At 41.9% G+C, this 26,159-nt stretch overlaps 1 protein-coding gene across 1 annotated transcript in view; it reads right to left on the bottom strand.

Moving 5' to 3' along the window:
* Positions 1-25,621, bottom strand: part of LOC110490233 (forkhead box P2) — a 114,529-nt gene extending 88,908 nt beyond the window's left edge. The window contains 3 exon segments of the mRNA XM_036944523.2: positions 13,466-13,519; positions 14,267-14,335; positions 25,387-25,621. The gene's annotated coding sequence lies outside the window, so the exon portion shown is untranslated.
* Positions 25,622-26,159: the final 538 nt, after the last annotated feature.

The raw sequence follows: 26,159 nt of genomic DNA, 5'->3' as shown, positions 1-26,159 counted from the left end.
TTGTGTCACGATGATGATGACAGTTCTCTGGTTTAAAGAGAGGATGGGGGGGGGGGGGGGGGGGGGACAAGGGCTCTTTGTTTGGACTGGACAAATCTGGGGTTTCCTTTTGGATATTCAATATCCTGCAAGGTACCCAACAGAGTTACAGTAGTCTAGTGTCTGGAAGTTTAGCTAGGAGGAGGGAGCACAAGGAGCAGAGGTTCACTAAGTGAGTCTGTGTATTGTTGAATGGCTTTTTAGAGCAATTGCTGAGTGATTTGCGTGAGTCGCTCCAACAAAGCCTGGCAAATCAATCTGTGAAGAAATGCTACACAGGCCAGATGTGGCACTACTGCACAAAAAGAAACTAAACGAGCCCCTTGTACAAGAAGACCCTATAGAGCCTAAATGACTTAAAAGTAAACAAAATGATACGGTTCAATGCCAAAATGCTGACAGCCTACTTTCTGTTGAATACCTGCTTGTCATTTTAGGTGTCTTTTCTGAGGTACAATATACAATGTCAAAGGACGTGTGAATGCAAACGTCTTACTCTGAAATGCATCTTCTACCTTATCGACTTTACAAGATGCCAGGAAGAATGAAAGACACACTGTTTTTTATTTACAATAGTTATGTTTCTGAACACACACCACACAATTCCAAAGGCTTGCTTTAGGGAGCTGAAATTTTCACACCTTTCAAAGCCACAAAATGTGATGTTTTGGGGGTTTCTGCAGCTGCTGCTCTGCACTAATGCAAGACGGTGTCATATGAAAAATATTCCTCTCCCCCCAAACCACAGGCCTGGTCATTAATGAAATACAGGCCGTGCAGTGAGGTCATACAAAGTCTAGATTTCAGCAGCCACACTTAAAAACCGCTCAGAAAGAATAGAGAAACATGAACACAAATCAGATTCCAAGCTCCAAGGACAGAGAAAAATAAATAACTAGAAGAGAAAGTGCAGCACAGCCCCTGCCCTCCTCTCACATTTTCCTAGCACTTTGCAAACAACCGTCAACTGCTGTTCAGAAACAGTTCACAATGAGAGCAGACTAAACAATCAGATCCCAGCCAAGGAAAATGCTAAGCAACTCTGCACACAGGATGTCTCACCCTAATTGCCAACTATCAAATCTCACAAAGGAATCTGTCCATTTGGCAAAAGTCTTATAGCAAAAGCTGTTGAAATGTCATTTTAAAAAGTGTCAACTTTTTACCGGGGAAAAAAGAGGACGAATAGTTTTGAGAGGAATTTGATTTTTTTTTTTTTTTTTACCTTTGGCTTTGTATGATTTATTTTTTAGGTGGTTTATAAGGCTTACAGGAAGCTATGCAGACTGTGTGAGTGTTACAAAGAAAGCATTATTAGACAAAGGGTGTTTGGGGTCTTGTAAACTAATGATTAAAATCCCAAGCAGTTAGATAAACACATTAAATTGGTCCCTGAAGACACTAAGACTCAGGAAGAAAGAGAGAAGAGAGAGAAGGGAGGAAAAGGGAGAGAGAGAGACGGGGGGCGGGAGGGGGGGGGGGGTTACTGGGGAGGAGAGACAGGGTAACTGGGATCAGGGGACAGACAGGTAGGAGGGAGACTGGGAGGAGGGACCGGGACTTGAAAAAGAGGGCTAATCGGACTGTCACTCCACGTGGCGCGCTGTTTTTTACCCAGTTTTTTCTTCCTCTTCAGTCAGAGTCGTGCTCTGAGATCCCCAAACTTCAAACAACCAAAATACCAGCACATTCATAAAACAGAACAGAACTACTGGGAATTAAAGAAGGCAGGGGGGGTGGGAACACACCAAACAGGTAGCAGGCCTCAACAGCAGATGGTAAAATTAACATTTCAACAGTTCCTTCCTTTCATGTAGGTCTCGGCAGTGCTGCCGCTGTTTTTTTCTGGGAAAAAAATGTAAGGGCTCGGTTTGGAAAGATGCAGGGGTGGAAAAAGCATCTGGAAAAGGGGGGAAAGAGGAATATTGGCTTATTGCTCCTGATGGTCCTCTTCTATGAAAAATTAAATAGGTCTGTTTTGCAGGTTTCCCTCTCTAGAGTGCTCTAAGCTGTGTTATGGAAACCTCATCTTGGTCATTTATACGCGAAAGAACACCTGGCGATGAAAGAAAATACAATCAAACCCAATACCTCTCTTTAATCGCACGAATGTACGGTTCCCGATGAGTGGCATTGAGATGAAGACACATACCCACAGCTTCATAGAGATCACGTTTCATGTAGCATAAACATCGAGCCGTATTCGTCAAAAGATGCTCTTGAGATGTTATCAGAAAGACACATATTTATCAGAAAGACACATATACAGCGAAGCATCTGTAAATAAAAATAAAGACGCAGAACAGCCGGTCTCATTTCAGCCCATTCCAACGGAACGGCTCTGTAGTGCCCATTAATTTGGACACGGTTATGGCTAAATTACATGTGTTCCACCTCTGTGACATTTTAAATGCAATTAAAAGCTGGTTATGAAAGTGTGTGGACTTTCTCACGATGAAGGGAAAGGGAATCACTCCCGTGATTAACATGCAAACGAGCTCACGCTGGCAGAGTAGATTGGGGTTTGAAAACCTCAATTACTTTTGTGTGATTATCTATTTACCAGTACACAGATTTCCATTTTTCATCTCCACCATGGGGAGATAACCCCCACCCCCCCTGGCAATGATCCGGGCTCAATTATACTCCCATCTTTATTTGTGATGCAGATATTACTGAAATAGAAACCCTGGTTCATTTTCACTATGATATCACCTTTATACAGGGCATTCATACATATGGGGGAGCATTAGAAGACCAACACCTATGAATGCTATGCTTAACCATTTGGTGAGGAAAATGTGAGAGGAGGGCAGGGGCTGTGCTGCACTTTCCCATATTTAAACTCAGTTTGATTCATACTTGAAAACGAGGTGCCCTCACTTTATTTCTGACAGGATCAGGAGTAATAGGGGGAAAAAAAGGTCAACAGCTCCCGTCTTGAACACTATCTCTTTCTCAGCCATTATGCTTTTGCATTTCATACTTTTAAGTTAGAGAAAGAACAAAGAATTAGAGGCTTTTCAAATGCGTGGAGGCCATTACTGAAACACCACTGACAGATAGTTACCAGTATATCAAGTGTGGCGGCGAAGGTAGGTAAAGATGTGGATTTAAATGAACTGCTGCAGCCATAGAAACACTCTCAGTCATATTATGTACCGCCTGGTTGATGCAATTATCAACGGAACGCCTGGCAGCATCTGAGGAATCTAATTTAATTCATTTTAAACGGGTGAATAACTACACAATTCCTGTTGTAAAGAGATTTATATTGAAAATGAAACATTACTAGAATTCAGGAATTGGCAATGCTTGGGAAATACTAAACAATAGGGAAGGCTACGCTCCACCTTTGAAGAGGTACGGACGAACAAGAGGTCCGCTTAGGAAACAATGTTAGTATCAACGGTGAAGATATATCGTTAACACTTTTTAAGAACATTACATCCAAAATATCATCCAATAAATAAACCAATTGTTCATTTATACTCAATAAGGCACCTGAAATAAGACAAGTATTCGTCCATAGCTGTGCTGTATCTGCCACACGGATACTCAACTATCAGGTTTGAAGTAATATCATAACCTACTTTTGAATTCAAGTATTGTTTTGTTTGTGAGTGCTCCTCCTTAACTTGTTTCCCGGAGCCATAGATAAATCCAGGGAAAGCCACTCTGCCTCAGGAGTAGAAGAGGGATCCCGGCTCTTTTGGAGCGTGCGGAACATACATAAAACATCCCCTGTTGCTTGGGCCGGGGGCGCAGAGGAGGAAAAAGGAAACAGTGCCATCAAGTGAAATTTCTGAGGATTCCTCAAGTGCTAAGACAGACAGACAGACCCCCCCCCCCCCCCCCCCCCCTTCTGATTAGAGCTCTGACAGTAACAGTAAGATATACTTAAGCCTTCACTGTAGCGATCAGTGTTTGTGTTAACAACAATAACAGATAAGGTATTTGCCACTGACTAACTTGCACATATTTACAGATATTCAAAAAGGTTTTTCAAATAGATATCTTTATAAATCCGACGAAAGATATAGCCAGTGCAGTGTGTGGGCGATGGGTTGTTCAGTAGACTGGGACGGTGTTAATACGCTCCAGCGGAAGTTGAAGGCACAAGAGAACAAATGGAATAATTACCATTCAAATCCTGTTGCATGGCCCCTCTGTTAGTGTAGAGCATAACTGGAGCAGGTAACAAAATGGCAGTAGGTAATGTGACTGAATGTAATGGCTGGTTCAGTAGAGGTGCTTTAGTTACATAATGGATATCTAGCTATGGGCAGTGGTGCTGGCTGGTCTGAATTGCGGCTATTCATGAGCTGCACACTGCATCACAATATTTTTTGGAACAAACGTGTTTTAGGGCTGAGGCCCGACAGGGATTTCTACTCAATGTATTGTCAATGAGCGCTGTTGAAGATTTCATCCGAAGTGCATAACAGTGGCTTGGAAATACAATGACATTCCAAACGGAGGAAAATAATTTGCAGGAAAACCTTTGGTCGTCATTTTTATGTCGCCAGATTGACTTTAGACGCGGCATAATGCGAGACCACTGGATTTTAGTTAGCTAACGTTAGTATCGCTAGCATTTTTTTTTTTACGAACTTTGCTAGCTAATGACAACATTGCCATCTGTCTAAAGTCAATTTGACCACATGCTAATGATGGCAAAGTTGTTTCCCACTAAATATTTGCCTATTTCAGCAATGTCATCGTATTTCCAGGCATTATAGTGTTATTTAGATGAAACAGTCATTAGCCTCTGTTCAGAATGCCTGGGCTTATCACGATGGTTGGGCACCACTATGGTGGAGAGCGGCTTGAGAACAATCAGAACAATGGCAAGACGTGACCAAGTGACAGAGGTGCAACCAACGAATAGGTCCCCAACTACCAAGGTCCCCAGTCTACCAGATTCACACTGGTTTATGCTCACTATCTAAATGTAGGCATTTCTTAGCACCTCTTGGGGACACAGATAATTAAGAATCACGAAATGCCTTCAAAACAATGCTCATATCAATTGCATTTTGTGTACAGTGCAACGTAAGAATTCCAACTAACAAGAGAATCAAATGTTTTATATGAAAATACATAACCTTGCCTATTGTTACACGTCCTTTCACCCGGGACAAATATGCACTCGAGGATGTATAGACCAAGGAAAACGAGGTGTAGACACTGCCGCCATCCCCGAGTGTGGAATGAAAATGTGCATAATTAAACCTATATAAAAGCTAATTACATAAATAAATGAGTGAGGGTATCACAGAGAGAAAGTGTGTCTGTTTATATCCAGTGTTTAAACCTCCCCCTCCCTTCCAGCCCCGTCTAAATCTATTGATCTGTGAAACACAGTACTCAGGGGAGGCGATTCACTTAATATCATACATCTAATGATGAGATGAATAACGATTATACCATTTGGTAATTAAACGTCTTACAAACCATTTAACTGACTGTGTGTCACAAAGGGGTCGCCAGAGGTCAGAATGATTGTTTTTCATTTTCACTGCTTCGGCGCGAAGGAAGGGGGGGAGAAACACTGTGTGACACAATGGTGAAAACACTTAATGGTTGTTAGCAGCTATACTGTAGTGCTAATCTTTATTGCTGGCAAGACACTTGAAAGGAAAACAAATTATATTTTTAAAAAAAGAAGCAAAAGAACACGCCAAGACAAACATCTGGCCTTCATCATACTGTAGGAGTCTGAACAAATCTTTATTTTTAGAAACCTCATTAGCTTAGTTATAATGCATAATCTCACAGACAGAAAGAGACACGGCGACGTGGCGAGTGGGTAAAATAAAGACATTAAGTGATGATCTGTAGATATGGAGGAAGGGGGGGGAGGGACACTGGGGGGTGAGGCTTACTCTAGTATGTGCCTGCAGACACTTTGCCTGTGTGCATTAGTGTGTCTGATCCACACAAAGGTGCATTCAACACACATGCAGAGAGCCAATTTACTGTCAACATCCACATTCTAATCCCTACTTACAGGCAATAATTACCTAATGTTGTGATGTCAGTGTGTTGTTCTGTAGACAGACAACTTTCCAAAGGGCCTGTACAGGCTAATCTCTAGCTAATGCCAGGAACATATGCTGTTGTCTAACCTACGTGGAACTACACAGTCTTAGAAACAAAACTGCTATCAAGAATCAAAAAGGGTTCTCCCGCTGTCCCCATAGGAGAATCCTTTGAAGAACCCATTTTTGGTTCCAGGTAGAATCCTTTTGGTTCCAGGTATAACTGTTTTGGTTTCCAGTTAGAACCCTTTCAACAGAGAGTTCTAACTGGAACCAAAAAGGGTTCTCCTATGAGGACAGGCCTTTTTTCAAACAGTGTATGGTTAAACACTTCTAGGCCTTTTAACGGTTTAAAGGTTTAAGGGTTAACACATGTGAGGGGTTAACACACACAGACACACACACACACACACACACACACACGCACAAACACGCATGCACACACACACACACACACACATCAAACTAACCTTTCCTTTCAACCTTATCCTCATACCGCTAACAGTACCTTTCTTCTGTGGCTGGCTCGGGTGCATTCATGTAGCATTTACTGACAAAGGCAATTGTGTGCTTGTCGGTCTCTTATTGAATGATAGGTGGTAAACATTGTCATTGGAAAGGCAGGGTGGATTAAAGCCTGGTAGAGCCATTGAGAGGAACAGTAAGAGGGGTGAAATGCGAACAATGGTAAAGATGGAGGGCAGTATCACAGGGTCCAATGCCTGCTATGATGAATACATGTGAGATTATGAGACCCATGCCATCATTTACATAATGTCCAAACTATTTATATTTCTCTCTCTCTCTCTCTCTCTCTCTCTCTCTCTATCCACCCCAAACTATTCACTAAATAAATGAGAAAACTATCACAGCACAGAAATATTTGACAAAAGCAAGAGAGACTGAATGACCCCGGCGCCTTGCGACAACGCACACAGAGTCCAAACGCTCTTTCGTGAGCAGCCAACTGAGTAAGACCTGGAAGAGTCTTTATTATTGAGCACAATGGCAAATGTATTCCCGTGTCACCTATACCACTTTACAGTGCAGAAAGGAATCGTATCAAACACAAGAGGAATTGGACATAATTCCAGGTTGAGAATATGAAAGGTAGCTGGTTCTTTAAGCGAGGGGTCCATAGTGGTCTACAAGAAGTGAAAGAAATGAACACAATGATCATTTGTATGTGATTTGGTTAAACCTGAAGCAACAATGACCGGTTCAGGGATTCAACCAACACACGTAGTCCATCTATTCATAAAATATATTTAAATATAAATGGGAAAGAAAAGGCAAGGAGGTTTAAAGTTCAACAGAAATAATTGATATGAACTTCTTTGGCTGACGTTCACCCTTCGAGCTGTTTGTGTCGTCACAAGTTGAAGAGTAATGGAAAAACTCAATAAGAGTTTTATGACACAGGGGCTATTTGCCTTAGGACAGTTTCCTACCACTAACCAACAATATACAAATAGATGAGAGCCATGAGGACGTTCTCATTTTTCATGCAAATACTGTAAGCAACTTTTCAATACACAATGTGTCATCCACCCTAAGCATACAATGACTTATGATAGTCATTCATCCACATTTCATACATGCATATGTACAGTACTCTACCGCATCACAACAGTATGACTAGACAAGGAAGCTATACCGTACAATCTATAGATGGTTAACGTATGGGTGGCATTCCCTACATCAGGCTTTAAATCACTGTTAGCTTTCTGCAAAGCCTCTTAAAAAACTTGTGAAATTCCTGAGCCATAGAAAATACCTCTCAGCCTCCTCACACCTCTTGATCACCATCCCACCTCCACCACCCAGTCCATCAACAAAACTCTATGAGCCAACAGGAGTTGTGCCTCTTCACTGTCCGTGCATGTGTGTGTTTGTGTGCGTGTGTGTGTGTGTATGCGGCCGTGTGTGTGCATCCGTGCGTGTGTGCCTGTCGGCCGGCCTGCCAGTGAGTGAGTGTGTTTTACCTTACAGATCATTCCAGTCTATTCCAGAGAATTCTCAGACGGCAACCTATTTTATTTACTTTATCTTCAATAAAATGGTTCAGTGAGCATTAGTAACTTTGAGACACGAGTTTCAATCAGTCCTATGGCAGCGGCGTCAGTCTGCATTAAAGCCAGCCCAGCAGTGTGTGTGTGTGCTCTGCGAGGTGCAGCGGAGGGAGCAACGCTGCAGACAGGCTGAGCTGTAAGCAACCGAGTGAGTGAGAGGGCTCTAATAACACAAAGGGAGGGAGAGCGGGAGGAGGGGACAGAGGGAGGAGAGAGGGGAGAAGGGAGACTAGAGATGGATAAAGGGAGGGAGCGGAAAGAGAGAAAGGGTGGGGGTGAAGGAAAAGAGAGAAAGAGAGGGTAAATGGAGAGAGAGAATAAGATAAGTGCGGGAAAGAGAGCGAGAGCGAAAGAAAGAAGTATGGTAGAGAGAGAGAGCGTTCTCCCTGGGTAGAGCAGAGCAGGTATTGTACAATAAACACAGGTGAGCAGCTCCACACCCCAGGGCCTCTTCAGGATGACTGACAGGTGAAAGCTCTCACTGACCGGGACCTTCATTTTACATGACATGAGAAGGAGTGGAACTCAACTGCTGTGGCAGAGTATAACTGAGAGACTCTCTAGGAGGGAAAGTTGGACACACAAGTACACACGCACACACACACACGCACACACACACACACACACACACACACACACACACACACACACACACACACACACACACACACACACACACACACACACACACACACACACACACACACACACACACACACACACACACACACACACACACACACACACACCATTTCCCTTCACAGGTGAGCAGGACCAACAGACAGCCTGATGCTTCATTCACTTAACCCGAGAGGTGCTGCAGACTGGATGTATGTATACAGACTGAATGCTTTCCACATGACGTGCCTCAGGCTGTTTTTGTCAACTGCACTCTGAGCAGCACAGAGTCAGGTAGTATGACCACATGATTGCCCGAGAGGCACCTCTCGGAGAGGGCTGGGGGGGGGGCACACTGAAATTCCCACGCATGATGAGGTGTAATCAGAAACCTCATTCAGAGGGGTAGCCAAGTTTGTCAACATATATAGATTCCACATGCCAACTCCTGCCAGGGTTTTGTCTCAAATCAAGCGAGTTGTCGACTTGTCATCTCGACACGTAGAGAGATGCTTTCTGGCCATTCTGGGAAAAGTAGGTAGCACGTGACGTATTGTCTAGGCTTGTGGTTTGTGTCCGGGGGAAGTGGGATTCAAGGCCCCCCCTCCCCTCTGTATCTCTTTGCAAACCCCTATCAAATGACCATAATAATGAACAAAGCAGTTGACTTCTTGCCTCTGTAGTAAAAGCTTTTGCAATGGCTGTGACCGGGGCTCGATTTGAAGCAAGGAAAAATAGCCTGTGAAATAGCGTTATCTACAGGATCTTAACTTGAAGAGCAAACACACACAACACTACATGTTGATGCCAAATGTGTCATCGTAGTCATTTGGGTTAACTTTTCCTTAGTGTTTCAAAACAAAACTGTGCTACACTTTGGGCTGCTACTGAGGTATAATATAATACAAAATGAAAGATGTAAACCTGGTCGTGTCGGTGAATAATTACTATATTTGGATTAGTATTAAAAAAAAGTTCTCATAACTGAAGAAATGTGTTCTAATTTACATTTATATGAACCTTCTTTGTGGCCAATTATTCCAATAATCTGAGAGTCTTACAACCCCGCAGGAGGCCGGAATCCTTCAGACTCCATTTCTTCAAAGCTTTAAAAATGTATGATTCTTAGAAACCAATTGCTGCTAATAGTGTATTTATTCCATGACAAAATGTACTCAATGTTTTCACTTTGGTTCAACTTCCACATAGGATTCAGCCTCAGTTCATTCAAAATGGGTCATGGGTATTCTTTTCTGCGCGGCACATGTATTGATTTATGACTGTATTTAAAGAGTTAGGAGGACACATATATTCATAAAACGCATACATTCTATCAACATGATTGGCCAATATTGCATTGACAAATCCCCACCTATCTTAATCCGAAGGAAGCAGATAGAAACCAATAACAACACAGAGGCTTTGTATACGTTTAGAAAAAAACGACCCTGTTTCATGAATGCTGCGCCGGTAACACACAGGTTCAAACTGTCGCGATAATCAACATTAGACCTGCCACAAAGAAGGCGAAACTGCGTGAAACCAATTCATCGGACACGATCACCTGCAAAGGAAGCGACTCGGGAATTCTTCCCACCTGAAATAACAAGTTCAAACCGATGTCAAGCCGCTCTGATGTCATTTTGAGGGTTTTGTTTCACAATGATCTCAGGCACTTGGAAACATGCCATGAGTCTGGGATTCCACGCCCAATTAAGTCGGAGGGAAAGAATGACATGTGAAACACCAGATGCATCTCGTTTATTAAAAAAGAGTATGATTGTGCATACAATTCCTGCAATCAGTCATGTCCAAAGTACTTGGCAAGCAGTGACCAATGCATGCAGAATGGGGAGGTGGACTTAAGTCCTATAGTTTATCCTATGAGGGGTCTATAAGGGGCCACAACCCCCAGTGTGATCTGATCAGGCGTCGAGACCTTTAGAGAGACACTGACTGGCTGACTGACTGACTGACTAGTCGCCCCACCAGGGCTGCATCCGTGACCATTCACACTGTTGATTAGCATACCCCCCTCCTCTCCTCTCCTCTCCTCTCCGGATCAATACTCTCATTGAGTCAGTGTGTCTTCTCCATCAGGAGGCATGGCAGCTAGGTAGAGACGCCCCCTTCTGTAACTCTATTCTCATGGCAACTGTCCACTCCGGACAAACACTCCTCTACGCTTGATCTATGCTAGACGCCTCTTCTGCTTTTCTTTCTGGGTCCTCATTATTCCTCTTCTGAGCAGGTAGGAGGAGAGGCAAATAAACCTTAGAACAAACTAAATGGATTGAAAAGGCAAGGAGATAACATATCAGCGCAAAGGTCTTTCTTGATAAAATAGATTTGAAGTTAGATGTTTTTTTTTAAGTCTACCTTGTTAGACTTTGGAAACTGAAGGAACATACTGTGGAGAAGCAATAGGTTACACATGGTGTGCTTGCACCAAGTGAAGGACAAGGGGAAGGTTGAAAATATGTATGAGGTGTGAATATATATTTCCTGTGAGGCAAAGTACAATTCCAGAATTCTATTTAAAAAAAACTCCAACTCCTTATCCAACCAAAGATCTGTAAAGAGTAGGACGTGGGTCCACTCTTGGTCCAATTTGCTCACAGCATGACACTATCAGACCCCAAACCAAACCTCATTAAACTGGAATATGGAAACTTGGGGAAGTTCCAAAACGTCAACTCTTTTTTCCCCCCCTCCAAGTGGGAAGACAAAACAGTGGACCATAAAGAGAGGAATATAAGCAGGAAGGGAAGAAAGGGAGGCAGGCAGATCCTTGGGAGGACCGGAGAGTGAGAAAGTGAACGTTTGATGAGTAATACTTTTTTTGTTGTAGACGGGGCTTAACTTTGAAATATTCCGGGGTGGTTCTGAATGGGGGATTGACCAATGACCTGATCCCAGCCACACACTGGGCGCCAGAGTTAATGGTGGATAAAGATTAGAAAAAACGGGCGCTAGCCTGATCTCCATCCCCATCCTCTTCAATCCCACAATGGAGCCTGCCAATAGGGACGAGTCAAGTCCCTTTGATTCTTCTCCCTCCCCAGTAGTCAGGGTGTCCAGGGTAAAGACCCGTGGAAGTTACCCTCTCCTACTCAGGGGGAAGCCAGCCGGGCTCCTTGGCTCAGAAAACCCTTTAGGATTTTGGAAATGAAATGACAGAAGCTCTGATCATAACAAGAAATCAATTCCAAATTGGAAGTCTGAGGCAAAGCCATCCGTCCGTGGCCTGCTTCTATAAACTAGCCAGTGATATGCTTTAATTGCTGTAGATTTGATATATGTGTACATTCACAGTAATGCGAAAGTTAGGTCAATTATACTTCTTTGGGATGATTAGAGGGCTTCTGTTCTAGAACAGATATGCTTTAAGAGTTCATCTTTGAAGATTTAAATGGGATACTCAACAAATGAAAAACGAATATTAAAATCTCTTTCAGGTGGAAGAGAGAAGGGAATCTCGGTTCTGCTTAGTCTTGTGAAGATGTGACTCTTGGGATGTGGGCTGGTGCTGAGGTCTACAGCTGAGCTGAGCCACCCTAACCCAGCCTCTCGCTCCGCTTGGCTCCTAGATGCCTCACTTGAATCATTCTTGGACCTCAAAGGCAAAACTCTGCAGCTGAATATGGAGATAAATAGATGTCCTTCCTCAGACTGGGTCAAAATATGAAAATTAACCAGTGGCTGGGATTTAGGAAATAACCTGTCTAAGAGTAGTTCTTCTCCGCAACATTGAAAAACAGATCAAAACAAGCCCTGACTTTTTTCACAACATTTTTCAAATTCAGAACTTTATGGGCTGACTTCTATGAAAATACTGGAGAATTACCTACAGCATTCATTTAATTACACTAATAATTGATAGTAGAGAAGTTATGGAGGGCTACAAACACAGAAGCCAGTACTTTTACATTTGATTTTACCTGCAAAGCAATTCACTTCAACTGTTCTGTGCTCACTGAACAATCACCCATTGTCAAGTTAGCATTCGATATCTATCCCCCATCCAATTACGGCTAAATTCCATCCCCTCACGATGATGAGGCTTCTCCTCCCCATCGCTACTGCAGTTTTACCGTCTGGCAATGTTCTGTTCAGTCTGAGACACCTGTGTGTCTGTCTCAGTCTGGCTGCCGTGGGGACACATTAGTAATGACGGCAGGCCTCCGCCGTAGTAGCAGTCACATAATCAGTGTGTGTCACACTTACTGTGCTGGCTGGGATTCTTTATGCTGGTTTTATACTGACTTGGTGACGACAAACTGCCTCAGATATCCCCGCTGGTTGTCTCATAGAGAATCTCATTGGGAATCTAAGGGGCTACAGAAGCTCTGAGTTGTGCCACTGGGTGACGTTACAGTACAGTAGGGTGCACACGCATCTCCCACTTGTTACTGTACGTAGAATTGTGCACGGAGGATTGACTTATGAACCGTGTCTCCCGGGGATTCATGCATCTACACTTCTCCGCTTGAAGTTCTGAACGAGCTTCGTCACTTGATAGGAGTTGTCTTGTACCTCCAGCCCCGAAAGACCAGCGCATGTGAATCCCTCGAGCTGATCTCAACAGGAATTGGCAGTGGATGTGACTGTTCAGATCGGACAATAATCAGAAGACACACACACAACACAAGGGCATGCAGACGATCAGTGTAAAAGGCAGTAGTGACTCACCACTTTGGACTTCAGAACGTGGCGGCCCTTCTTACATCCGTTGCATAATTCATCCTAGACAAATGAACATTTGTTATGAGCTAACATGCTAGTGCATGTTCAACACCACCTTCATGCATGTGCACATAAACACATTCAAACACTTCCGGGTTTCTCGGTGTTAATAACCCCTTTTGTTTATTGTGATGTGTTAGGACGGGGTCATTCTCAATTAAACACAGGCGTCTAGGTAACTTTCCCAACATTCACTAAGAAGACTTTCAGATATCCTTCCTCCCAGTCCACGTTGGTTGGATCTAATGCATGTCATAACTTTTTTTTTAAACGACAGTAGATTGGAAGTCTATGAAGTGTGAAGACCAAACAGGCACAACCTGACAGGTTTCACTGCAGAGGGGGAATTCTATCATGGTGGGCAGACGAAGATCTGTTCTTTTTCTATGGAGGTAACTGCGCCTCAGCTGGGCTTTAGCGTAACACTCCTGCTCAGGTACAAGTATAGAAACTAGAACAAAATCAAACACCTTTGTCCTTAAGATTAGATGTGTCATGTCCATTGAAAATAAGGAGGTGCAGGCAAGTCTCGTCCATTTGAACACTGAAAATCTAGAAAGAATCGTTTATTTTATGCATAAGACTAAGATTTGGCCATCGGTGCCCTCAAAGTTATGCACGACACCTCTGAGATGAATGATCTTGGAAAATTAAGTCAAGTTACACAGTTAACAATTGTCAAATTCTGCCTTATCAGTCCAAAGGCAGAAAACCTTTGACAGGACATGAAAGGCCTGTAGTACTTACCCCGAGGGTGAAAACGTGTGGTTGTTGTCCGTCTGTCTCAGGAGGGGAAGGAATCCAGTCCAGAGATGTCTGTAGAGGATATACAGGGGGAGAGCAGATCAGAGAGAAATCATTCATCAAAAGCATGTTCTCATACAGTAAAACATTATCAACCAAGTTTCCAATTCACATAGTAAATTGTAAATGCCCCCCCCCCCCGCCCCCGAATATACTTGTGCAAACATGTATTGGATAAATGTGGGTAGGTTTTCTTGCACATGAGCTATGAGTTATTAGCTTTCAGGGGAAAGCAATAAACTTGGAAACAACAAAGTACACCCGGATTTACCTGTTAGGTGACTGTATGCATGTGAGTATGTGTCTGTGTGTACATGTTAGAGCTGGTACGATAAACCGAAAATGATCGACACCGACCATACCGATCACTTATCCTGTTTGGGATAGGGGGCAGCATTTTCACTTTTGGATGAATAGCGTGCCCAGAGTGAACTGCCTCCTACTCAGTCCCAGATGCTAATATATGCATATTATTATTAGTATTGGATAGAAAATACTCTGAAGTTTCTAAAACTGTTTGAATCATGTATGTGATTATAACAGAACTCATATGACAGGCAAAAACCTGAGAACAATCCAACCAGGAAGTGGGAAATCTGAGGTTTGTAGTTTTCGGCCTACCGAATACACAGTGTCTATGGGGTCAAGTTGCACTTCCTAAGGCTTCCACTAGATGTCAACCGTCTTTTGAAACTTGTTTCAGGCTTCAGCTATAAAGGAGGGGGGAATTGAAGCTGAATGAGTCATGGGTCTGGCAGAGTGTCTCAGGCTCGTGACGCGCGGTCCCGACAGAGTTAGCTCTCATTCCAGGGCTTTTCTACAGACAATGGAATTCTCCGGTTGGAACCTTATTGATGATTTATGTTAAAAACATCCTAAAGATTGATTCCATACATGGTCTGACATGTTTCTACGACCTGTAACGGAACATTTCGAGTTTTTGTCTGGACGTAGTGCTCGCGCCGCATGAAGATGGAGTACTGGGCTGAACACGCTAACAACAAGTGGCTATTTGGACATAAATGATGGACTTTATGGAACAAATCAGTCATTTATTGTCGAACTGGGATTCCTGGGAGTGCAAGTTTTTTTAAAATCTGACACAGCGGTTGCATTAAGGAGAGGTTATATCTTTAATTATGTGAATAACACTTGTATCTTTTATCAATGTTTATTATGAGTATTTCTGGGATTTGATGTGGCTATCTGCAAAATCACCGGATGTTTTGGAATCAAAACATTACTGCACGTAACGCGCCAATGTAAACTGAGATTTTTGGATATAAATATGCACATTACCGAACAAAACATACATGTATTGTGTAACATGATGTCCTATGAGTGTCATCTGATGAAGATCATTAAAGGTTAGTGATTAATTTTTATCAATATTTCTGCTTTTTGTGACTCCTATCTTTGGCTGGAAAATTGGCTGTGTTTTTTTGACTTGGCTCTGACCTAACATAATCATATGTTGTGCTTTTGCTGTAAAGCCTTTTTGAAATCGGACACGATGGGTAGATTAACAAGACGTTTATCTTTCATTTGCTGTATTGGACTTGTTAATGTGTGAAAGTTACATATTTAAAAAATATTTTTTTGAATTTCGCGCACTGCCTTTTCAGCGGAATGTTGTCGAGGGGTTCCGCCCTAGAAAGGTTACCGCAGGCATTTTACGGATATCCTTCATTACTATACATAGCCTATACTAGAGAAATGTGACATTTGAAATGAAATGCATTTGTTAATATGGGTGATTGTTAAATGGTACAATTGATGACTACAACCATCAAACTAATAGCAGTAGTTGTAGTTTAAAGGATAATAAATATTTTTTTTATGCAATTTATCATGATATCTATTTTTGACCATATCCCCCAGCTCTAGTACATGTGAATGTATATTTGTGTGTGTGTATGTGTGCGAGTAAGTGCTTTTGTGTGCATGTGAGTCTGTGCTAAAAAAAAAGGAGGGGTGTACTTGTGGGTGCGTGTGTGTGTGTCTGTGCATGTGTGTGTGTCTGTGCAAGAAAGATGAGAGGTGACCTTCAGAATTTAGGTAATGTACAGTACACATATAAAGAAAAATATGTGAAGTGTTTTTCCCCCAAGAGAAAGGGTGCAGTGCCTTGAAGATTTAAATTATCAACCAGTAAATGACAGGTTTTGACGACAATAATGACATGTCCCATGTCCTTATAATACACCGATCTGCAAATCTGTATAAAACAATCCTCAATCTGTTATTTCCACATGCATCTTTCTAATGTTTGCTATGTTTTGTTACATTACCGTAAAAATTACCAACTGCAGCCACATAACCTCTCAGACGTTTTAATGCCTGTACTTCATGTTTAAGCACTTGACCCCTCGCAACATTTGAATTCCCCTCGTGGTTGAGCGAGCGTTTTACAGGCAGCCTCTCTCTCTCTGATACTTAAGACACATGGACCAATGGCCTAGCCTGGATGTTCCTGTAGAATTTTTCTTTCTTTTTTTTCTTCCCAAATTCCAATGACCCCTGAAGGCAACCAGCAACTGCTGAATCCTGTGGAATGTGCTCTCTGAACTGTACAAAAAGCCCTCAGCCCAAAGGGCACCTCGGAAAACAAAACCTGCCAAGTTCCATTATTTTTACTGTTTCAGTTTGTGGAAAGACGTGTTGCACAGTGCACACAGATTTCTGTGTAACATTTATGCAGTGGAAAGAGGATACAAATCTCCCCTTCCATGCTGTACTGTCTATTGTGAAAATAGGCACGGTGATGTTTCTGTTAGCGTACACAATCATCTAATCTAGTACTGATGTACTTCAAAAGAAAATACTGTACTGTTTAGTACTAGCATAAAGGCTTAGTAAACATGCAATAAAGGACTAATAACACACCAAATCTGAATCAAACCACTTAACACTTAGCTATATTTGTCTGAATAAATATTCAGGTAGAATGTCACCGCCTTACAAGTTGGATAAAAACAGAATTTTCAGTAATTGTTCCATTCATCCAAAATGACTTGCAGAGTTAAATTTAATACAGCGTTGGCCTGTGAAGCCGTAATACCCTATTCATGAGGAAAAGCAACAAGAATGCTCTTAGTCTGTGTGACCAATTCAAGAGATTTACAAATATCACACATATCTTTACGCTTAGCCTAAATACAAAAATGATCTTTAAATTCTATCAACTTATAAATACAGACTGCATTCAAGGGGCCTAATAATACCATTGGCTATTTACATAAAGCGCTGCGCTTAGTCAAGATAAACTATTTAAAACGGAAAGCAGAAATACCTCCACAGCGGCTATAGAAGAAGAGTCTGTGGATGAAAGAGGGACATTATGCTAACAAGTCAGATTACTGTACACAATCATTTTATCTTTAACGTAAATACCATCCCTGTGTTACGACGGTGGGGGCTTACGGAAAAGTTACCGCCAATAATATTTTCTACAGGGAACCAAATGCTCCTTATCGGTGCTAGGCGAGCAATTCAGGCCCCCGAACAAAGATGAGTCTTCAAACTCATTCTATTCATCACCGGACGTGTAATTACCTTGGGCTCACAGTCTAGACGCTACCGCATTCACAGAATTTAAGACCCCCTCTCTCTGCAACGCCGCCGCCACAGCGCACGCCGCTCTCTCTCCTCTCACCCTCCCCGAGCCCCGGTGAACGTTAAATCTGCCAGCAGATAAATTAACGGAGAACGCAATAAAATGGACACAATGAGAAGAACTTTATCCTCCCCGCTGCTAAATGAGATTTCTTTGAAATGCAGATCAGTGGAGCTAGATTAGTGAGTTTTAGCTGCTGTCAACATCATAACAAAATACAAACGTGATTGTTCGGGCCGGGGCCTTATCTCCGTGCTTCCATCTGCTGCCTGGCTATTTACTCTCCTTGATTTACTATGCAGATCTAAATAAGTCGCATCAAAAAGAGGGCTTACTGCACAATGGATTCTTAAGCTTCTACATCAAGGTATTTGAAACCGTAGTCACTTAAAAAGGAGGCCCATCAAAGGCCCATCTCTAATGAACTCCCGTATCAGAGGGGGTTTGTGCCTGTTTTTAATGCTTCCTGTCTGGCTGCTTGTGTGAAGAGAAAGAGGAAGCGCTACAAATCAGAACAACCCACAGCTATAGGAGGTGTGGCTCTGTAGGGCCACATGAGACCAGCTCACTGCATGGGGCCAATACAACCCCAGGTTTGTCAAGACTACTGGAGACAGTGGAATAGAGTGGGACAGAATATAATGTATTCTATTACACATTGGCTTCACAGCATCAACATCAGCAACACTTCAACATGAAGTGCCTCAAATACCTCATTATCACCAGAGGATGGAGGACAGATGGAAAGACAAGGCAATAAACATTGTTTCTGGACGCATGTCAATCCATTTCTCACAAGGAGCATGACATCCAAATGCAAGAATGAGCCATATTATGTTCCCTGCTCTAGTTCTGCACAGAAAAAACACTAATCTTCCAAGCTTTCAAACAACGTTTAGGCAATAACCTTTCATTTCATGGTGTATTTGTTACATTCAGCTACACAGACCCGATTATAAACGAAACCTTCAAGACTTCATGAAAAATAACTGCTTTAAAAAGAGCACGATCTTCATTCCCATCCCGGTTTTAATGTCGGGGCCGAACAAGCATGCAGTTTAGTTTACCAAAGAACAATTAGTCCCTGAGCCCAAACAGACCCTGGCACATGTGGTTGAGAGGCGAGAGCCACAGGGGGGCACCAGATGATGGGTCGGGAGGGAAGCGTGTGGCGCGTGGCAGCCACACATGTGCCAGTCATTGGCTCCTGGGCATGTCCTGCCTCACTGCTACTCTCACAGGGAGAAAGGGAGAAAGAGACAGAGAGAGAGAACGCCTTCTCTTCCCTGTCCTGTAGTCTCTGTGAGCCACTCCATTCTCTTCAGAATTGGAGGCAGCCTTCCAGATATAGAGCTTACAACAGAGGAGGCATCCTATGGCCTTGTGGCTTTCCTACAGAAACGAGCGTTCTCTACTTCTTTATCCCTCCGTCCCTCATTCTCTCTCTTGGTATTTCCCCCCTTTTCTCTTTGTACCGTGCCAAGTGGGCCCAGTGCCAGCTGCATTTGCAACCACGAGTGACCTCTGCCTTTTTTTTTCTTGTCTAATGAAAAGACAAAACAACAGATTAACATATGCAGAAACAGGTGTTGTAACAGGTTTGACTGCTCTTGACCTAAACCATGTTAGAAGGAAATAAATGCACAAAATAAAGTTTATTAGCAGCAGCTGCCCGAAGGTATTTAGGCTCCGATGGGCACTCAAGTTTACACCATCTGCCTTGCTGGTTGCCAGAAGTGACAATCTAAATCAAAAACCACCCATCGAATATCCTAAAAATAAACCATTGTTTTGCTGCGGCCATATGTTGTGGCCATTTCTTTTAGAAAAGCGGCTGAATGAAGGCTCATGGCCCTGTCATCCAGGGGAACCCTACAAGCCGCACAGTAGCCTATAATTACTCTCAACCAATCCCCTCTGTTCTAACCAGAACACTGCGTCAGCATCTCACATCATGATGTCCAAGTCCATCCCTCTGAAATTACAGGATATAAAACTATGGCCCTACGACAAAAAGAACTAGGCCTACTGTCCAAGGACAAGTTTGAGGAAACTCTATAGCGGGCAAAATGTTGGTATGAAGTGTTACTAATAGCGAGTTAGTAAATAGCTTTTACGCTTGTAATGTCACCTGTTATACATTGGCAAATCATTAAGGTATTCAAACTATTAGAATGTGCTAATAGGATTGTTTGAGACATTTATGATCTAATCAACTAGCCTACATGCAGTAGATATTATAATGTGGCCGTGATATCAAAGGCACAACACCAAATAGCTAGGCATATTTCTGAAAATGGCCTCCCTTTTATATCACTGTAAAAAAATCATAGCCAAGAATGTCATTTTTTGTCGTTTAAAGTGCATCCATGTATTTCTGAAAGACAAAAGCTGCAAAAGCCCTATTGTTTTTTTCCCTGACTGTTTTTATTTAGACGAGCCAGCGAGACAGAAGGAACAAGCCTGAGACAGTCGTGACCCTGCCAGAGTGTTGTAACTTGTTGTAGAGCAACGTCGGCAGAAGGCAGCACCATATGCCCCCAGCCCCGAGCTCGATGCTCTTTCTGCAGCCTAATGTGCCTGTCAAAAAGCATTACCCTCACAAATCCTGTGTTTTTACAACATGTTTGAAATAAACAGTTCTCCCCCCCCCCCCCCCCCCCATCTCTCTCTCCCCTACAGAATTGTCCTCAGAGACACACAGCACCAGTGAGAGGAAGGTCAGTGTTTGTTTGTGTTCCTGCTGTTTGAGCAGCACGTGCCTGCTTCAAATCAATACTAGCCATTCCCTCCCTTTTTTTTTCTAGAATTCCTAAAAGGACAACTTCAATGAGCCCCAGGTGTTTAAAAAAAGCCATGTTAATTTGACCAACAATTCAATCAGATTGTAAGATGAAGCTTGCACACAGATCTAGACATGACTCATTACACAATTTTGTTTCTCAATGAACCGTTAAACAATTGAAGAGTTAAGACAATAGCCCTGTTATTTCTCAATCTGTCTGATGTGAGTGGTTGTTTACAGTGATGCAGACAGGGTGGTGGCAGATTTCGCCTGAGTGATGGCGACCTTGCCGTTCGCTATGAGTGACCCTCCAGCTTTGATATAGGGCAAGACCTTGCAACCAACACATTCTTTCACACCAGTCCAGTACACCGTCCCTTCTTTCTCCATCCTACCGTAACTTAAAGAAAAGCAAAGGCTGGCATTATTTTACACTGCTGTGACCATAGCATAGAGCAGGGATGGGTAACTCCATTCCTTGGGGGCCTGATTGTTATCACACTGACTCCAGTAATCAACTAATAGAGATCTTCAGTTTAAAATGCAATTAGATTCATCAGCTGTGCTAGGGATGGGGGGAAAAAGTGTCACCACTCTGGCCCCCGAGGACTGGACTTGCCCATCTCTGTCATATAGAGTAAACAAGTGTTGGCTGCACAAAGCAGGAGAAAAACGTGAACAAGAAGTGACCCAGAACTATCAAATCTATTCTCGCATGGGAATCAAACAACTAAAACAGAAATCACACACTTGTCCAGATAATGCAGGTTGAAATGCAGCAAGTTCACGTAACAGGTAGAACTAATGGCCTTTTAAAAGGTCAACCGGTGGTTCAATTGTCAAGGTCTAGGTCATGATCAAGCATCTACTGCTAGGCCTTAGCTTGAGCCGATACAGCAGGACTGCGTTGGTAGACTGCAATGGTAACAATGCTTTGTTGGTTAGTGGTAAAGCAAGTTTGTTTACATCAGTCACATGTCATGCTGCAATTAGCGTAGGTTCTATTCTTTGTTAAAATGCAGGAGTCATTATGAGGTTTTGGGAACCCGCTGAACCTGCAGCGCACATGTGTTTGGTCATTTGTTTGTAGTGCAACAACCCTGAGATCGTGGCATGGTGACGTACAACATGATATTTCGAAACATTGCTTTCTTTGAAACACCGCATGTAGGACTGTTATACACCAATAGAAATATTGGCAAGTGTTTCAAACTGACAAGTGAGAACAGTTATCAGTATCCCATTGTTCTAAAATGAGTCATAACGCAACGAGCAATGAGACACTCCTCCAAACTTGTCCGGAAAGCCAAACAAATGCTCGGTGTAAAATAAACCCGTCGGGGGGTTGAGACTTGTTTCAAAGACAACACTTAACACAGCCTTGAGTCTTGAGTCAAACCGAAATCTCAGTTGAATCCGTAACCTCTGACTCCACCCAACACAAGCTTTTCTTGGCCAAAAGTCACAGTGTTTCTTATCCACAACAGCAGAAAGTCCAGCTTATAGAAGTGACCCAGAGCGCAACTAAAAAAAAGTCTGAGCTCTCGGCCTCTTCGTTACTGGGGCACACAAAACACCATTACCATTATGTGGATAATTACAGTGCCTGGGGGACTCTTAAGCATGCTATATACTCTTTTATCTTAAGAAGTCAATCTCTTCTAGGCTGACAGCTAGCAGCATATGATCCTGGTAAACAAATATGTTCACGCAGCACAAAAGTGCCATTAAAGGCCAAAACTGTCAACACAAATTCCATTCTTTCTGAAGGAAGGGAGGGAGGGAGGGAGGGGAAAAAAAAGACTTGATCACCTCTGGTTGCTTTAACTTGCATGGGGGTTGTCATGGAAACATTTCTATGAAGTTAACGGGATAAAAACAGAGCGCTTTCCAGTTTAATTGGCTTAGAGAGCAGAGTTGACTCGCCCATAAATTAAAACACAGACAGGATACAATGCTCATATTTAGACAAAATAAAACTATGGTGCTCCACCCTTTTGTTTTTCCCTTTTCCCCCCCCAAAAAAACAGAGCAACACCTCTAAGGTTGAGCATGCTGCCAGTTTTATTAAAAAGGAGATGCTGGGGGGATGGGTGGTGATACAATACAAACGCTAAGAGAGAGGCTAGAGTTCATATAATGAAAAAGTAGGTATTTGTTTCAAAGTTGATCTGTAATAAATTAAAAGAAAACAATATGGACTTTATTCTAAAGACAGAATGCACTGCGTGACATGTCCTTTGAATGATTTAAAGGAAGACTCAATATACATGAAAAACAGAACAAGTCATATACTATTTCTCAGTTACTAGCATACATTTTTTTTTTTTTACCAGAGAAAAAAATCATGCATTAACCTATGACTGGTCTGCTGAAATCTAAAACTTAAAGGTGCAATATGCAGAAATTCCTCTGCCACTTCCTGGTTGCTAAAATTCTAATAGTTCACCTAATTTCAGTTCATGTGACAAAACAAGCAATGTATAGTGTAGATTGTCGAGAATCATTGTACCATCTAAACCGCTGTGGAATATCTTTTCAATAACCAAAAATATTGTATTTTCAGCTGTTTGAAGGTAGTGTAGAAAACCAAAAGTAAATGATGCAAACACAACATTTTAATGAATGGGAAGCATAGAAATAGTGTACATAGAACAGATCTACCGCTTTTTAGACTTGCTTTCAATGAGAATGACAGAATGCCCCAAAAGTTACATATTGCAGCTTCAATTTTGATAAATGATTGAAAGGTATGATAAACGTATACACATTAATCCTTGGGAGGACATTCATTTTCATATTACCATAATGTAGCAGCAAACCACAAAATGATAAATGCAGCAATCAAAAAATGGATGCAGAGTGACACAATAGTAAGTGCAGCGTGCTACTAATGCTGGCCAGATACTATTTGTCCACATTCAACCATACAGCCTTTATGCAGACAGCAGAGTGAAATATTAGGTTACTTTCCCAAAAGTGAACGTCAACAACAAACTAAAAAGCCCTGAAACAGGGCATCTATAGCTACAGACTTATGTAGTTCCTACCAGGCAATGATCGTAGAGGTTCCAAACAAGGAATTGACAAAAGTATGGTCCTAAAATGAGGGCAAAAGTGTTGAGTGATGAAACAGTGAAGCACACCTGCATTTCAGGCTGGGGAACACCTGTGCACCCACGGCTTGAACAAAAGGGTTCAGTCTTGTTAATCCACCAGGGGTGAAAACTGATCACAGGCCATGAGGGGACTTTGTTAGCGTTTCTATAAGAAAAAAAAGCTACACCTAGGCTATCGATTTAGGTGCAGCGCTAACTAAAGTAGAGAGGTACTTCAGAGTGTTTTTAAGGGGTGTGTGGGGGGGGGGGGGGCCTTAACCGAGGTGTAGCAACCCATCGTCCGAACTACAAGTCCATCGTGCTCATTAAGAACTATGAGGATAATACTGAAACTGGCATCTCATTTCATATCTGGGCTTTGAAGATATGGAATATGCTGTAATGGAGCAAGAATGCAACGGTAAGGTGTTACCCATTGATCTTTATCATCATCGCCATCAACAACAATAACAGTACAACTAGTTATACTATTATACGTTTGCTTTCATTTTAAGCTTTGGTAGTCTGAGCAGCAACAGCAGTTGGTAGCCAGAAGCAATAGTAATGCGATAGTAATGTAATAGTAATAGTAACTGTAGTGTAAAAAGGAACATCAAATAATAGCAAAGTAAGTTACTGTAGTAGTACTATAGTAGTAGAAGGTGATGATAATAGTAAGAACTGTGGCGCAACTGATAACGACACTGCTGCGAATTCTCATTACACAGATAGTAAACTAGATTGCAATACATTATTATCAACGAATCAGTTATAATAGCTCAACTTTTAGTTTTAGAGAAAAAAAAAAAAACGTTTTCCAATATCTGCATGTTAATAAGATAGTGGTGAATGCTGTACATTCCAAATGATCATTATATTCAATGAGCCAAAAAAATACTTCATTTCAAACTTGAATTGTTACATTTAAATCAGACTACTCTGAGATTCCATTCCAGTGAATGAATGTGACTATGACCATTACATTTAAAAATATATACTTTTATTAATTCAAAAACATCAGAATAAGTGAATACATCTCTGAATTGGTAGGCTACTTTCAACTGGTTATCTACAACTATTCTACCTGACTTTTCAACCTATGCAAAAATGGTCTTCCATAACGTTTTATTGTATTGTTATTAGTGCTAATGGCAATACATAGTTCCATCTTTGATATACTGAAAAGAAAGACGCATAGGATACATTGTTGCATATCGACTTCAACGAGCCAGTGGTCATCTATAGAAGAGTTCTATCCTCCCTATTGGCTGCACACGCTGGACAGTGTTGCTTGAGGGTCCTTGGCAACGAAAAAACACAAGTCGACTATTGTGTGAAGTACATGAAAGGAACCAACATGAAATATGTAATATATATATATATATATATATATATATACATACATATGCAATATGTAGTTGTTGGGATGATTTGAAGTTGTTCACAATCATCCGCACAAATTATAGCTTCATCATTTAAGTTAGTGGACAGTAAAGAATCGATGAAGAGAATCAGTGAAACTCAAAGAGCGTGGATAGAAAGAAACACTTTGGTTCAAACTTACCAAAACGCAGGTTTATTTCCTCCAGGAAAACAAGAGCCACCACGTGAGAAGAAGTTGGTGTACGTTCAGCTTCAAGAAATCTTCACACGTGACTGTACAAGTAACCATAAATCAGAAAAAATGAACAACAAGCCGTAGAGTAAATAAAAACTCAAATATTCCTCCGTTGGCGCTGCACTCATACAAGCGTTGTCTTGCACTCCTGCTGTCTCCAGTCAATGCTGCTGTTATTACTAATGTAACAGAAAAGGCAGTACACCGAGTCCGGTTTGAATACTCTCGCATGACGCGCAATGCGAAGAAGTAGCTTGTTTTCGCAATGCGATTCAATACATCGAGATGTATTCCACGAACTATTTTGGACTATCTTATTACAATACAGCCCCAGGGGAGGCACTTACCCGGAGTTGAATGTTATTCTTTTTTTTTTTGAGCGCTACGAACCCCCCCACCCCCATATGACGTCACGTCCACCTGCTTTGTAAACAAAAAAACTATTTTGGAAGTTACACGGTTGTTTTTTTTTGTTGTAAGTCAAAGATAAGCAAACAGTCCCATTGCCAGTTACATCTTGTTTCCAGATGAAGCCAGCTCCCATATCTACTGTAGAGTTGATCTATAAAGTCGGCCACTGGAGAGAAACGTATTTAAATATCCAAATAAGGTGTATTATATTGTATAATAAACATATGCATTGTTATTTGTAGACTAACCTACTGATCATAAACAGATATGAATCAATGTGAGCATCAATACGGATATTTATTTGGAAG

This window comes from Oncorhynchus mykiss, chromosome 15, assembly GCF_057628025.1.
Source record: "Oncorhynchus mykiss isolate SJ-2025 chromosome 15, ASM5762802v1, whole genome shotgun sequence".
NCBI lineage: Eukaryota > Metazoa > Chordata > Actinopteri > Salmoniformes > Salmonidae > Oncorhynchus > Oncorhynchus mykiss.
The sequence above is the reverse complement of the archived record's forward strand: the minus strand, read 5'-3'. Positions and strand labels throughout refer to the sequence as shown.